This window comes from Emys orbicularis, chromosome 1 (genome assembly GCF_028017835.1).
Source record: "Emys orbicularis isolate rEmyOrb1 chromosome 1, rEmyOrb1.hap1, whole genome shotgun sequence".
In the NCBI taxonomy this organism is placed as follows: Eukaryota; Metazoa; Chordata; order Testudines; family Emydidae; genus Emys; species Emys orbicularis.
Window position 1 is genome coordinate 372,675,070 of NC_088683.1, and position 15,929 is coordinate 372,690,998.

General features: G+C 46.9%; 1 pseudogene; it reads left to right on the top strand.

Moving 5' to 3' along the window:
* The first annotated feature begins 1,187 nt into the window (after window positions 1-1,187).
* On the top strand, window positions 1,188-2,191 carry LOC135874045 (olfactory receptor 52K1-like; annotated as a pseudogene).
* The last annotated feature ends 13,738 nt before the right edge of the window (window positions 2,192-15,929 follow it).

The following is a 15,929-nucleotide window of genomic DNA, read 5'->3' on the forward strand; positions in this document are numbered from 1 at the left end:
TGTAACTCTAAGGTTCTGCTGTAGATGCTATTCAACATTCTCCTTGGCAGTTACTGGACTGGGGAATATTTCATTACTTCATGTGATATGAGTACCTCATACTGCTTTTTTCCAAATACAGAACAAAACTATTTATTCAACACATCTGTGTTTTCTGCAACATTAAGAGGTTTCCTTTCTCCATCTAGGAATTGGCCTAAACCTTTTCTAGGATTTCTTTTGTTCCTAATATACTTAATAACCTCCTTTTTGTTATCCTTAGCCCCACCAAGCATGGATATTTCCCTGATGTCTTTTACGTCCCCAATCAATTTTCATATCTTCCAATTTGTATTGCTTGCTATCTATTTTCGCTTCTTTCCCATTTGTATATATTGTTTTTCCCCACATAATTGCTGCCTTCATTTTGCCACTGAACTGGGTTTTTAGCCAAAGTTCTCCACCTCCTTGACTGTGGAATTGTGACTATTTAGCTATCCAATAAACTCTCAGTTCTTTCCTTTATATTAGTCTCCTTTGTCAACTACCCCCTTCTTTGTCTCTTCTCTAAACTAAACAGTCCCAGAATTATCAGTTTGTCCGCATATGACAGCCTTCCCCATTCTCATAGCCTGTCTCAGAAATCCTCTTTATAATGCTGTATCCTTTTTAGAGACTGGGTGACCAAAACTAAGCACATATCCAGAGCAGGTTATTCTCCATTCCTGAATTGTGTTCTAGTTGAGATGTTTCTCCCTGGCACATGTCTTGGCAAAAGGTTTTTTTTTTTATAATCTCAGGTTTTGAGCAACTGGGTGAATGGGGAACTCCCTACAGCATGGACTCCCTAGCCTGGCTTTCATTGCATTAAGGAACAATGATGGATAACCAGCATCCACACTCGTGGTTCCTGCTGGTGCCTATTAAGGTTTCCCACACCACAAAATGCAGAATTATTGACGCATAGAGCACCATCAAATATGGAATTGGCATTAGTAGGGCCAGTTGTTCATAATTCATTTATCTGAATAACGAAAATGTCATTGTTCAGTGTGTAAAGAGCGACCAATCTGCTTCACCCATGAGAACAGCCTCAAGTAGTGCATGTAGTGTCTCATATTAACATTGTCTCTCCATCCAGGCATTTGTACTGCGACCATCACCCTAGAGCCTGGGCACATACAGGAAGTCAGGGGAAAGTACGGTACATGCAGGAGACACCGTTCTGCCTCAGAGTTGGACACCTTCCCCCTACTCCATGTCTGATTCCAACACAACCGACTTCACCAACCCCTCCACCTTCATCCTGCTGGGCATTCCTGGCCTGGAGGCGGCCCATGTCTGGATCTCCATTCCCTTCTGCACCATGTACATAATAGCCATCTTAGGGAACTTCACCATCCTTTTCATTGTGAAGAGGGAGCCAAGCCTCCATGAGCCAATGTACTATTTCCTCTGCATGCTGGCCGGCAGTGACCTAGTCCTGTCTACATCCACCCTACCCAAAATGCTGAGCATTTTCTGGTTCAATTCCAGGGAGATCGATTTCAGTGCCTGCCTCACCCAGCTGTACTTCGTTGCCTGCTTCTTAGTGATGGACTCCGGGATCCTTGTGGCCATGGCTTTGGATCGCTACGTGGCCATCTGCCATCCCCTGAGACATTCCACAACCCTGACAAGCCCTGTGGTGATGAAGATTGGCCTGGCTGTGGTGCTGCGCAGTGGCATGCTTGTACTGCCCTTTCCCTTCCTGGCGAGGCAGTGGCCATATTGTAGAACCAACATCATCCCCCACTCGTACTGTGAGCACATGGCTATGGTGAAGCTGGCCTGTGCTGATATCCGCATCAGTAGTAACTACAGCATCTCTGTGGGATTCATGGTGACTGGTCTGGATGTGTTTTTTATCATGGTGTCCTATATCCAGATCCTCAGGGCCATCTTCAGCCTCCCCACAAAGGATGCCCAGCTCAAGACTTTTGGGACCTGTGGCTCCCACCTCTGTGTCATTTTATCCACTTACATCCCATCTGTCTTCTCCGCCCTCATGCACCGTTTTGGCCACAACATGGCTGTATATTTCCACGTTCTGATGGCCAACGCGTACCTGCTCGTGCCCCCCATGCTACACCCCATCATCTATGGGGTGAAGACCAAGCAGATCCGGGACAGGGTGCTCCGGCTCTTTACTCATAAAGATTCTAAAATCTAAAATTTCCTCCTGGTGCTCTGGCTCTCAGACCGAGCTCTGTGTAGAGCTGGCAGGTGACATGGCGCTGGGCCCTCTTCCCTGAAAAACTTACTGGACAGTCAAAAAGACATTAAATCCTTTCCTGATGTTACTATGCTGTGTGTCAGCATGACAAACTGGGGAATAGGGCTATGTACAATTCAGTGGGCGATCACCTCTCTAATTGCTGGTAACTGGAGCCCCCAAACCCCATCCCTTGCCCCACCTCTTCTGCCAAGGCTCCGACCCTGCTTTACATCTCCCCCCCCCCCAAGGCCCCACCCCATCATAGAATGATAGAATATCAAAGTTGGAAAAGAACTCAGGAGGTCATCTAGTCCAACCGCCTGCTCAAAGCAGGACCAATCCACAACTAAATCATCCCAGCCAGGGCTTTGTCAAGCCTGACCTTATAAACATCTAAGGAAGGAGATTCCACCACCTCCCTAGATAACCCATTCCAGTGCTTCACCACCCTCCTAGTGAAAAAGGTTTTCCTAATGGTGACACATTCTATATGATTTAATGAAAATATGCTAATGAGTGGGAATATAAATATGCTTCATGCATGTAACTGGGATAGTTTTATAAAAATTTGACAATAAGTGAATATAATGCAACTGGGATATGCTTCGTGCAAAAGGTCTCTTGTAAGGTATTATTACAAAGCTTATAATCTACCGAGTGTGATCATCCTATTTGTATAAATGTACCACTCTTGTATCTGAAACTAGAAATATGAAATATAACTCTGAGGGCCTATTGTAATTATGCAAAGTGTGGGCCATTAATGGTGGTTTGGAATCTTGATGGCTCCCATTAACCAGGACAATTGACTGTAGATGGCTCTGTTTTACCTGTAAGTCTTCCTGTATATGTGTGTGCTGGCAAGTGGGCAATGAAGTCTTACAATGACATGTGATCATGTCACCTGAACTGGAATCCATCTTTAACCTGGTGCTTTTCCATTGAGAAGGGGGGGTGGGAACCCAGAGAGGAACAAAGGATTCCCGCCTTATGCAAAAGATATATAAATGGGTGGAACAGAGAAAAGAGGGAGCCATCATGAGGAATCCCCTAGCTACTACCTGAGCAGGAACAAGGGATGTACCAGGGGAAAGGACTGTGCCCAGACTAGGAAAGTGTCCAGTCTGTGAACGAAACTTATTGAAACATCTCTGAAGGTGAGATCTTATCTGTATTCAGTTTCTTACTGTATTAGGCTCAGACTGCTGTGTTTTATTTTATTCACTTTGTTCTGTCTGTCACTACTTGGAAACACTTAAATCCTACTTTCTGTATTTCTTAGAGTATGTATTAATACCTGGGGGGGCAAACAGCTGTGCATATCTCTCTATCAGTGCTATAGAGGGCGAACAATTTATGAGTTTACCCTGTATACGCTTTATACAGGGTAAAACGGATTTATTTGTGTTTTAGACCCCATTGGGAGTTGGGCATCTAAGTGTTAAAGACAGGAATACCTCTGTAAGTTGCTTTCCGTTAAGCCTACAGCTGTTAGGGGACACGGTTCAGACCCTGGCTCTGTGTTGGAGCAGACGGGAGTGTCTGGCTCAGCAAGACAGGGTGCTGGAGTCCTAAGCTGCCAGGGCAGGAAAGCAGGAGCAGAAGTAGTCTTGGCACATCACTTGGCAGTTCCCAAGGCGGTTTCTGTGATTCAATCCATCACACTAATATCCAACCTAAACCTCCCCCACTGCAACCTGAGACCATTACTCCTTGTTCTGTCATCTGGTACCACTGAGAACAGTCTAGATCCATCCTCTTTGGAACCCCCTTTCAGGTAGTTGAAAGCAGCTATCAAATCCCCCCTCATTTTTCTCTTCTGCAGACTAAACAATCCCAGTTCCCTCAGCCTCTCCTCATAAGTCATGTGCTCCAGCCTCCTAATCATTTTTGTTGCCCTCTGCTGGACTCTTTCCAATTTTTCCACATCCTTCTTGTAGTGTGGGGCCCAAAACTGGACACAGTACTCCAGATGAGGCCTCACCAATGCCGAATAGAGGGGAATGATCACGTCCCTCGATCTGCTGGCAATGCCCCTACTTATACAGCCCCAAATGCCTTTCGCCTTCTTGGCAACAAGGGCACACTGTTGACTCATCTCCAGCTTCTTGTCCATTGTAATACCTAGGTCCTTTTCTGCAGGACTTCTGCCTAGGCACTCGGTCCCTAGCCTGAAGCTTGCTCCTCTATTCCCCTCCCCATGTCAGTTGTTGGATCATTTCCACCTCCCTCCCCCGAACCCAGCTACAAGGGAGACATTTCAGATTTTGGTGGGGGTGGCAACTTTAACCGTGATTCCAAGGGTTACTTAGGGTCTTGAAAACTCTAGTTTTGTAGCAGATAACTTAGCAATTAGCTGACAGGAGCTCTGTGTCTAATTCTGATATAAAAGAAATAAAATAAAATAAATATTAGACCCACTCAGCTCTAATACTAACATGTTCTGACATCTTGTGCCAAGTCACTTAAGGGACACTGGTTACGTTAAAAATATTAATATATATTCTTACTTTGTTACTAACTCTGCAGAGAGAAAGAATCCAGCAGGATTCCTGGGTTCTATCTCAGTTCTGGGAGGGGAGTGAGATCTAGTGCATTACAGTGGGGGAGGGAGGGGGAAAGGGTGGAGATATATCTGGGGTTTCTATAAGAACATAAGAATGGCCATACTGGGTCAGACTAATGGTCTATCTAGCCCAGTATCCTATTTTCCAACAGTGGCCAATGCCAGGTGCCCCAGAGAGAATGAACAGAACAGGGAATCATCAAATGATTCATACCCTGTTCCCCACTCCCAGGTTCTGGCAAACAGAGGCTAAAGACAGCATCCCTGCCCATCCTGGAGAATAGCTATTGATTGAGCTATCCTCCATAAACTTATCTAGTTCTTATTGGAACCATGTTCTAGTTTTGGCCTTCACAACTTCCCCTGGCAAAGAGTTCCGCGGGTTGACTGTGAAGAAATACTTCCTTTTGTTTGTTTTAAATCTGCTGCCAACTAAATCTATTAAGTGACCCCTAGTTTGTGTGTTATGAGAAGGAGTAAATAACACTTTCTAATTTACTTTTGCCACAGCAGTCATGATTTTATAGATCTCTGTCGTATCCTCCCTTAGTCATCTCTTTTCCGAACTGAAAAGTCCCAGTCTTATTAATCTCTGCACACAGTATTGAAGATGTGGTTGTACCATGGATTTATATAGAGGCAATATGCTATTTTCTGTCTCATAATCTATCCCTTTCTTTATGATTCCCAACATTCTGTTCATTTGTTTGATTGCCACTGCACATTGAGCAGATGTTTTATCCCTATTAACTCACATTAGATTGTATGAACTGTCTGTAGCCTTATATCTTTGGGCTTTTACTCATGCTCCTTGTACTAAGGGGTAGTGTAGTAGTAGGATTTTATGTTTGTATTTTATATAATTTAAAATAAAAAATAAAGAATAATAATGTAGCATGTATTAAATGTATTGGTGTATGATTCAATTATATCCTGACAGTCATCCTTTTTAAATAGCAGAAAGGAATGGCCTAGTGGGCCATTGGTAAAGATGCATCAGCCAGAATCTGCATCTGAGCTGATTTCAAGGCAGTAACAGACCTTTTAGGGTCACCACTTTGCTGTAGGTTTAGCATTTTAAAATAAGTAAAAGAATGCCATGATTGTTTTAATCTTGCATTGCAAATTGGTGTTCCTGTTCAAATTTTCTGTGTAAATAAATTCTGTTTTGTGTGTGAATGAGGAATGTGTGCGTTAGAAAATAAGTGTAAAGGCCATCACTGAACCAGATATTCTAGAGAAGAACTGAGGACAGACTCAAGGGCACCAGAAAATTACAACACGCCCCAATTGAAATGTCAGAAAAGGGCAAATTAACAACTCTAAAAATAAGAGAGGCACCTATCAATGGGGACAAAATAGCTGTAATCAAAACCAGCATGTGGGTAACTCCCTAAAAACCTTAATAAAAAACAAAATAAAAAGATTTAAAAAAAACAATTTAAAAAACAAGTACTTGTCAAACAACAATTGATTACAACATGACAGTGCAAAACTCATTGGTCCCAATGAAAAAAAAGTCACTATATAAACAGGGTGCCTTGCTGTGAAACCTTGGGTTCATCCTGCCAAGACTTCCCCAGAGTATCGTGTCATGACTGACAGAACCCGGCTCCTCCCTACCCATGATCAACCCACATGGCCACTAGATTGATCTGGACTATAGCCTGGTAACTATAACATTGACTGGTGGGACAGTGTGTGTGTGAATCCATGCATATGCTAATTGCTGTATCTTCAATAAATGCGGCGTATTGCCTTTTCCCCTGAAAAAGATACCGTGTGCTTCTTATTAGCATAACAGCAGGAGGCTGGGATGGAGGCATCTGTCTATAAATAGGTTGGTTATTAAAGAATATCCACCCTAATGAAATATTGCCTGGACAGATGAAGGGAGTAACTGCATTCTGGATAAAACCAGTTTTCTTCAGCTTCTCTGTGGACTGGTGGGCACGGAAGGAATGGAACCTGCCAGAAGAGGGAACAGAGAGAGAAAGTGTTGGTCCAGCCCTTTAAAAACACAGAGACTGATTGAGCTGGAAGATGATGGGGCAGGAGAGAGGCACAAGGCCGGCAGACAGGGCTCTTTCATTGCAGGCTGTGGCTGCAGCAGAGAGACAGACTCAAGGTGGAGGAGAAGCCATGAGTTGCAGGAGGTGGCCCCTAGATACCCTGGAGGGCTCTGACCAAATCCCAAAGTATGTTCCAGGATGGTGAGGACAAATTAATACACACTGGAAAACAATCCCAACTATATATATGAAATAATGGGGTCTAAGGGTATGTCTACACTACGAGAGTAGTTCGATTTTACTTAAATCGAATATGTGGAATCGATATTACAAAGTCGAACGTGTGTATCCACACTAAGGACAGTAATTCGACTTTGTGAGTCCACACTAACGGGGAAAGCGTCGACATTGGAAGCGGTGCACTGTGGGCAGCTATCCCACAGTTCCCGCAGTCCCCGCTGCCCATTAGAATTCTGGGTCGAGCCCCCAATGCCTGCTGGGGGAAAAAATGTGTCGAGGGTGGTTTTGGGTAACTGTCGTCATCCAACTGTCACTCCCGCCCTCCCTCCCTGAAAGCGCCGGTGGGCAATCATTTCATTTCGCGCGCTTTTCTGGTGAGTGACAGCGCAGACGCCACAGCACTGCGAGCATGGAGCCCGCTGTGACCATCGCTGCAGTTATAGCCGTTGTTAACACCTCGCACCTTATCGTCCACCTTTTCCAGAGGCAGATGCTGAGAAATCGGGCGAGGAGGCTACGGCATCGCGGTGAGGATATGAAGTCTGAGAGTGGCACAGACCTCTTGCAAAGCACGGGACCCCGTGCCGTGAACATCATGGTGGCAATGGGTCATGTTGATGCTGTGCAACGGTGATTCTGGGCCCGGGAAACAAGCACAGACTGGTGGGACCGCATAGTGCTGCAGATCTGGGATGAATCACAGTGTCTGCGAAACTTTCGGATGCGGAAGGGAACTTTCCTGGAACTTTGTGAGCTGCTGTCCCCTGCCCTGAAGCTCAAGGACACCCGGATGCGAGCAGCCCTGACTGTCCAGAAGCGAGTGGCCATAGCCCTCTGGAAGCTTGCAACGCCAGGCAGCTACCGGTCAGTCGCGAACCACTTTGGCGTGGGCAAATCTACCATGGGGGTTGCTGTGATGCAAGTAGCCAACGCAATCATTGAGCTACTGCTGTCAAAGGTAGTGACCCTTGGAAACGTGCAGGTCATCATAGATGGCTTCGCCGTGATGGGATTCCCAAACTGCGGTGGGGCTATAGATGGAACTCACATACCTATCCTGGGACCGGACCACCAGACCAGCCAGTACATTAACCGAAAGGGGTACTTTTCAATGGTGCTGCAAGCACTGGTGGACCATAGGGGACGTTTTACCAACATCAATGTCGGATGGCCAGGCAAGGTTCATGATGCTCGTGTTTTCAGGAACTCTGGTCTGTTTAGACGGCTGCAGGAAGGTATTTACTTCCCGGACCACAAAATAACTGTTGGGGATGTGGAGATGCCTATAGTCATCCTCGGGGACCCAGCCTACCCGCTAATGCCCTGGCTCATGAAGCCCTATACAGGCGCCCTGGACACTGAAAAAGAACTCTTCAACTACCATCTGAGCAAGTGCAGAATGGTGGTGGAGTGTGCTTTTGGACGTCTCAAGGGGAGATGGAGAAGCTTACTGACTCCCTCTGATCTCAGCGAAACCAGTATCCCCATTGTTATTGCAGCTTGCTGTGTGCTCCACAATCTCTGTGAGAGCAAGGGGGAGACCTTTATGGCGGGGTGGGAGGTTGAGGCAAATAGCCTGGCTGCTGATTACGCCCAGCCAGACAGCCGTGTGATTAGAAGAGCCCAGCGGGACGCGCTGTGCATCCGGGAGGCTTTGAAAGCTAGGTTCCTCAGTGAGCAGGGTAACCTGTGACTATTAACTTTGTTTAAAGAGAAGCTGAACCTGCCCCCGTTTCTTTACCCAGTTTATGTTGACTATCCTCTGCAGCTACATACCCTGTTCACCCCGTCCCCCCCCTTCCAACACACGTTTAAAAATAAAAAAAATGGAACTTTGTTAATGAACACCGTTTTCTTTATTACGGGTTTCGCGGTAAAGGGTTGAAACTGGGACGCAGACTGTGGTGGGGAGCGGGCGTAGTGATGGAAAGAACGCTTATAAACTCGAGGAATGACAGGCTCCTGCTCCTAGAGCGGTCCGCAGTGGTGGACTGGTTGTTTCAACAGAGCCTGCCACCCCTCCTTTTCGGGACTCTGTGTGTGGGGGCTATGTGACTTTGTGGCGGGGGAGGACGCTGCTGCGTGGCTCTGTGATCCAGGATAAGGACCGCTGCATAAGATCTCTAACCGCCCTCCCCCGCCACAAACTCACATAGCCCCCCCACACACACAGAACATGAAAACCACCTCCCAGACTGACCAGGGTGCCTAGTGACTGCAATGTGTGTGTGACCTGCTGCTGAACATGCCCCCCTGTCTGTACCCTGGTAAAGGTGACTGTCCTGTCCAATTACCAACTCCCTTCCCCCCCTTCAAACACACTGTCCTCTAAAAGAACATGATGGAAACAGTAATTAACAGAAACATATTTTTTATTAGCAACTAAACAGTTAGGGGATGAAACTGGGCCTGGGGCTTGGGTGAGGCGGGAAGGAAAGGACTTATCAAATTTTGGGGAATGAGAGCCTTCTGTTACTTGAGCAGTCTGCAGGGGTGGAGTGACAGTTTTCACGGCCCCTGCCATCCCTCCTTCTTGGGACTTTGGGTGAGGGGGGTATGGGACTTTGTGGCGGGGGAGGGCGGTTAGAGAGAGACTGCAGCGGGGCTCTGTCCTCCTGCCTCCGGTCCTGCAGAACATCCACAAGGCGCCGGAGTGTGTCCGTTTGCTCCCTCATTAGTCCAAGCAGCGTTTGAGTCGCCTGCTGGTCTTCCTGATGCCACCTCTCCTCCCGTTCAATGTGTGATCGATGGATTTGCGACATGTTCTCCCTCCACTGGGTCTGCTGGGCCTCCTCGGCTTGGGAGCAGCCCATAAGTTCTGAGAACATGTCATCCCGTGTCCTTTTCTTTCTACGCCTAATCTGCACCAGCCTCTGGGAGGGAGATGCCAGGGTAGGTCGGGAGACAGTCACAGCTATGGGATGGGGAAAAGGGAGTGAATTCCTCACAAAGATAATTTTTTGTGAACAATGAACATAGTCTTTCTCTGTGAACAAGACCATGCACAACACCTATCACATGCGCACTCAGGACAAGGTCAAATTTTCAGCCTTCGCATTCAGTGCCTGGGGTCTTTCACTGGAGATCAGACAAGCGGGGCAGGACAGCGGAATTCGGGTAGCAGGCTGACATGGTAAGCCGTAGACTTTTGGCTGCTTAAAACTTAAATTATAGCATTGCCCTCCTTTCACGTTCAAAGCAATGCTCCTAGCGTTGGCCAGTTCCTGCTGCCGGCAATCCGGCAAGCATGAACTCTGCCCCTGTCCCACCCCCTCGTGGCTGTCCCCGGGAAAGATCCCTGTATGCTGCCCCTCTCCCACCTCCACCGCGTGGCTGTAAACCGCCGGTTGCAGTTCTGTAAAGGAACAGGCAAGCAGTCCCAACAGTAACATTCCCCTAATTCAAAGCAGGTCACCATGAGCGACATCACTCTGCTGAGGATTTCGGAGACAGAGAAAGACCGCATGCTGTGTGAAAGCCAGCAAAAACCAGGGCCGTATGCCGCCATGCTCTGCAAGGCAATGATCCCAGAGTACTTGATGATAGCCTGGCGCGGAAAAGTTTCCTACCACGGAGGACACAATAAGGCTGCTCTCCCCAGGAACCTCATGCAAAGGCTTTCCAATTACCTCCAGGACAGCTTCGTGGAGATGACCCATGAGGATTTCAGCTCTATCCCCGGACATATAGACATTCTTTTCCAGTAGCTGCACTGGCAAGGACTAAAAAGTAGAGCACCTAGGGCAAACTAATCATGATAAACCGGACATTGTTAGATTCTTTTGCAATAGTTGCACTGCCAAGGACTAAAATGTTAAGCGCCTAGGGCAAACTAAACATGAAAAACCCATTGTTAATATTGTTAATATTCCTGTTCTGTTCAAAATAAATGTTTACATGTTTTAAACACTTACCGACTGATCCTTCCCCTGATTCTGGCTCCGGGTTAACGCCTGGGGATGGTTGGTAGGGGATCTCTGTGAGGGTGATGAAGAGATCCTGGCTGTCGGGGAAATCAGCGTTGTAAGCGCTGTCGACTGCCTCATCCTCCTCATCTCCTTCCTCATCTTCCCCATCCGCTAACATCTCCGAGGAACCGGCCGTCGACAATATCCCATCCTCAGAGTCCACGGTTAGTGGTGGGGTAGTGGTGGTGGCCGCACCTAGAATGGAATGCAGTGCCTCGTAGAAACGGCATGTCTGGGGCTGGGATCCGGAGCATCTGTTTGCCTCTTTGGTCTTCTGGTAGCCTTGTCTCAGCTCCTTGATTTTCACACGGCACTGCGTTGCATCCCGGCTGTATCCTCTCTCTGCCATGGCTTTTGAGATCTTCTCGTAGATCTTTGCATTCCGTCTCTTCGAGCGCAGCTCCGAAAGCACGGACTCATCGCCCCACACAGCGATCAGATCCAAGACTTCCCGATCAGTCCATGCTGGGGCCCTCTTTCTATTCTGGGATTGCATGGTCACCTCTGCTGGAGAGCTCTGCATCGTTGCCAGTGCTGATGAGCTCGCCATGATGTCCAAACAGGAAATGAGATTCAAACTGGCCAGACAGGAAAAGGAATTCAAATTTTCCCAGGGCTTTTCCTGTGTGGCTGGTCAGAGCATCCGAGCTCGGACTGCTGTCCAGAGCGTCAACAGAGTGGTGCACTGTGGGATAGCTCCCGGAGCTATTAGCGTCGATTTCCATCCACACCTATCCTAATTCGACATGGCCATGTCGAATTTAGCGCTACTCCCCTCGTTGGGGAGGAGTATACAGAAATCGAATTTAAGAGACCTCTATGTTGAACTAAATAGCTTCGTTGTGTGGACGGGTGCAGGGTTAATTCGATTTAACACTGCTAAATTCGACATAACCTCCTAGTGTAGACCAGGCCTAAATTAGCTGTAACCACTCAAGAAAGAGATCTTGGAATCATTGTGGATAGTTCTCTGAAAACATCCACTCAATGTGCAGCGACAGTCAAAAAAGAGTCAGAATCCCTGGAGAGACCCAGTGCAGTCCTGGCCAGGCGACCTCCAGAGCTACCCTCTGGATCTGGGCCAGGATCCCTGGGGCTGGGCTCAGGGTGTTGAGCCGGTGCCAGAGCATAGGAAAGGCACCGGAGGAGTCCTGTCCATCTCCACAGCCACTCACCCACCCTGGTCTCCAAATCCTGCCAGAAAAGGATGTGTGTCTGTGAGGTTATTGACATGAACTGGGACTGTATAGATCATTGTTGCAACCAAGGTCCTGTAGTTGCATCAAATCTTGTACGAAGAGATCAAGTAAGGTGTCTATGTAATGGTTGTAATTTGCTGGTTATGATTATGCTGTCTGTATGTGTGCTGTGATTTTCCACAGTAAGAACAAAGGGGTTTCCTTCCACATGGTAGAGAGTATAAAAGGCCCTGGAAACCCCTTCATTTTGTCTTCAATCCTGCTTCTGACCTCAGTAGGAACTGTGCTTGAAACTGAAGCTCTGAACTAAGGACTGAATGACCCATCCAAGCTGGGAGGTTTGTACTCCAGAGACTTGATTGGTTTGAATCAGCAGTAATCCCATCAAGCCTGAAACAAGCCTAAACTAAGAACTTTGCAATTGGTGTATGTATTTGATTCCATTTAACCAATTTAACTCTAATCTATATTTCTTCCTTTTTATAAATAAACGTTTAGATTCTAAAGGACTAGCAACAGCGTGATTTGTGGGTAAGATCTGACTTGTATATTGACCTGGGTCTGGGGCTTCATCCTTTGGGATTGGGAGAACCTTTTTTTCCTTTACTGGGGTATTGGTTTTCATAACCATTCATCCCCATAAGGAGTGGTGCTGGTGGTGATACTGGGACATTGGAGTGTCTGAGGGAATTGCTTGTGTGGTTTGGTGTGCCTCAGTAGTGAAGGAACCCCAGTCTTGGCCTGTGACTGCCTTGCTATAAGCAATTTGTCCTGAATTGATACTCTCAGTAGTGTCCTGCCAAAGGCCGCTTTGTTACAGTGGCGGAAAGGTAAATGCTGAGATAGAGCAGTGGATCCGCTTCAAGTGCGCGTGGGTGGGAGTAAGTATCAGCGGGTAGCCGTGTTAGTCTGTATCTACAAAAACAACAAGGAGTCTGGTGGCACCTTAAAGACTAACAGATTTATTTGGGCATAAGCTTTCGTGGGTAAAAACCTCACTGCAACTGAAGAAGTGAGGTTTTTACCCACGAAAGCTTATGCCCAAATAAATCTGTTAGTCTTTAAGGTGCCACCAGACTCCTTGTTGTTTTTGTGGGTGGGAGGGAACTCGTCTGACACCTGTCCCCGACCATCAGGCCACAGCTCTTGACCCAGTTGACCCAGGAGGAGGAGGCTGCTGAGTAGATCGCCTGACAGGCCTCCACTTGCACCAGGTTGCCCAGGTTCTGGACCAAGAGGAGCACGTCATCGGCGTATGCTGACAGGACCAGACACAACTCTGGCTCATGGAGCACCAACCCCGTCAATCTCTGGTGGAGGAGACAGAGGAAGGTCTCGATTGCCAGAGTATACAGCTGGCCCGAAGATGACCGGTTCGGTCATGGTCCAGTGGAGCCTCACCAAGCACTCCATGGAGGCATACAGCACCTAGAGAAAACCCACAAACTGAGGCCAGAAGACTAACGCCCATAGAGTGTCCATGAGATACCCGTGGTCCATCCTGTCAAACGCCTTCTCCTGGTCCGGGGACAGGAGGGCGAATGACCGATCGTCCCTACACCCGAGCTCCAGGAGGTGATTTAGATAAAAATCCAGGGGAAAGGGCCACTTGGAGTCCCTGTGTCCCCAAAATATTCCTCCAAGCCCTGCACCCCCTTTCCTGGGGAGGCTTGAAAATAATATACTAACCAATTGGTTACAAAGTGATCACAGACCAAACCCCTGGGTTTTTAGGACACTGAAAATCAATCAGGTTTTTAAAAGAATAATTTTATCTTTTTTAAAAGTAAAAGAATCATACCTGCAAAATCAGGATGGAAGGTAACTTTTCAGGGTAAATAAAAGATTTAAAACACAGAGGATTCCCCTCTGACTCTGCTTTCCAGTTACAAAACAGGAATGAAATTACCTCTTAGCATACGGAAAATTCACAAGCTAAAACAAAAGATAATCTAATGCATTTCCTTGCCTTTACTTACAATTTCTGTAATTTTAGATGTATCATTTCAGGTATCTTTCTGGGAGAGGGTTTACCTGCTTGATCTCTCTCTCTGTCCAGAGAGGGAACAAACAAAAAGAGCAGAAACAAAACCTCTACTGCCCCCCCCCCCGATTTGAAAGTATCTTCTTTCCTTATTGGTCCTTTTGGTCAGGTGCCAACCAGGTCATCTGAGCTTCTTAACCCCTTACAGGTAAAGTGATTCTGTACCTCTGGCCAGGAGGGATTTTATATTACTGCAGACATAAAGGTTGTTATCCTTCCCTTTATATTTATGACATGACCCCCAAATCACAGATTGTGGTGGACAGCCTGTTCCACACTGGCTGTGATTTCTTTCTGGAGCTCTAGAGGAAAAAACAGAGTTAATAAGACACATGCACCTTTAGATATACTACTGATTATATAAAAACTAACAATATTTCCCACATTTCAAGAACAATTTTAACCAGTTGATTCTGGGAAACTTTCACGGGAGAGTGCATCAGCCACTTTGTTAGAAGCTCCTGAAATGTGCTGTATTTCAAAATCAAAATCTTGGAGAGCTAAACTCCATTGAAGAAGTTTTTTTGTTATTTTCCTTGACAGTGTGAAGCCACTTCAGCACAGCATGGTTGGTTTGCAGGTGGAAATGCCGACCCAAACGTATGGGCGTAGCTTTTCCAGAATGTACACAATGGCGTAACATTCCTTTTCGGTGACTGAACAGTGGCTTTCGCTCTCAGACAGGCTTTTGCTGAGAAAGACGGCAGGTTGGAATTCTTGATCTGGTCCTTTCTGCATTAAAACTGCTCCCACACTATGCTCGGAAGCATCTCTGGTTACTAGGAAAGGTTTGTCAAAGTCTGGGGCCCTTAGCACAGGGTCAGACATGAGTCTCGCTTTAGAATCATAGAATAGAATCATAGAATATCAGGGTTGGAAGGGACCTCAGGAGGTCATCTAGTCCAACCCCCTGCTCAAAGCAGGACCAATTCCCAACTAAATCATCCCAGCCAGGGCTTTGTCAAGCCGGGCCTTAAAAACCTCCAAGGAAGGAGATTCCACCACCTCCCTAGATAAAGTATTCCAGTGCTTCACCACCCTCCTAGTGAAATAGTGTTTCCTAATATCAAACCTAGACCTCCCGCACTGCAACTTGAGACCATTGCTCCTTGTTCTGTCATCTGCCACCACTGAGAACAGCTGAGCTCCATCCTCTTTGGAACCCCCCCTCAGGTAGTTGAAAGCAGATATCAAATCCCCCCTCATTCTTCTCTTCTAGAGACTAAACAATCCCAGTTCCTTCAGCCTCTCCTCAAAAGTCATGTGCTCCAGACCCCTAATCATTTTTGTTGCCCTCCGCTGGACTCTTTCCAATATTTCCAAATCCTTCCTGTAGTGTGGGGCCCTAAACTGGACATAGTACTCCAGATGAGGCCTCACCAATGTCGAATAAAGGGGAACGATCACGTTCCTCGATCTGCTGGCAATGCCCCTACTTATACAGCCCAAAATGCCATTAGCCTTCTTGGCAACAAGAGCACACTGTTGACTCATATCCAGCTTCTCGTCCACTGTGACCCCTAGGTCCTTTTCTGCAGAACTGCTACCTAGCCATTCGGTCCCAAGTCTGTAGCAGTGCATAGGACTCTTCCATTCTAAGTGCAGGACTCTGCACTTGTCCTTGTTGAACCTCATCAGGTTTTTTTTGGCCCAATCCTCTAATT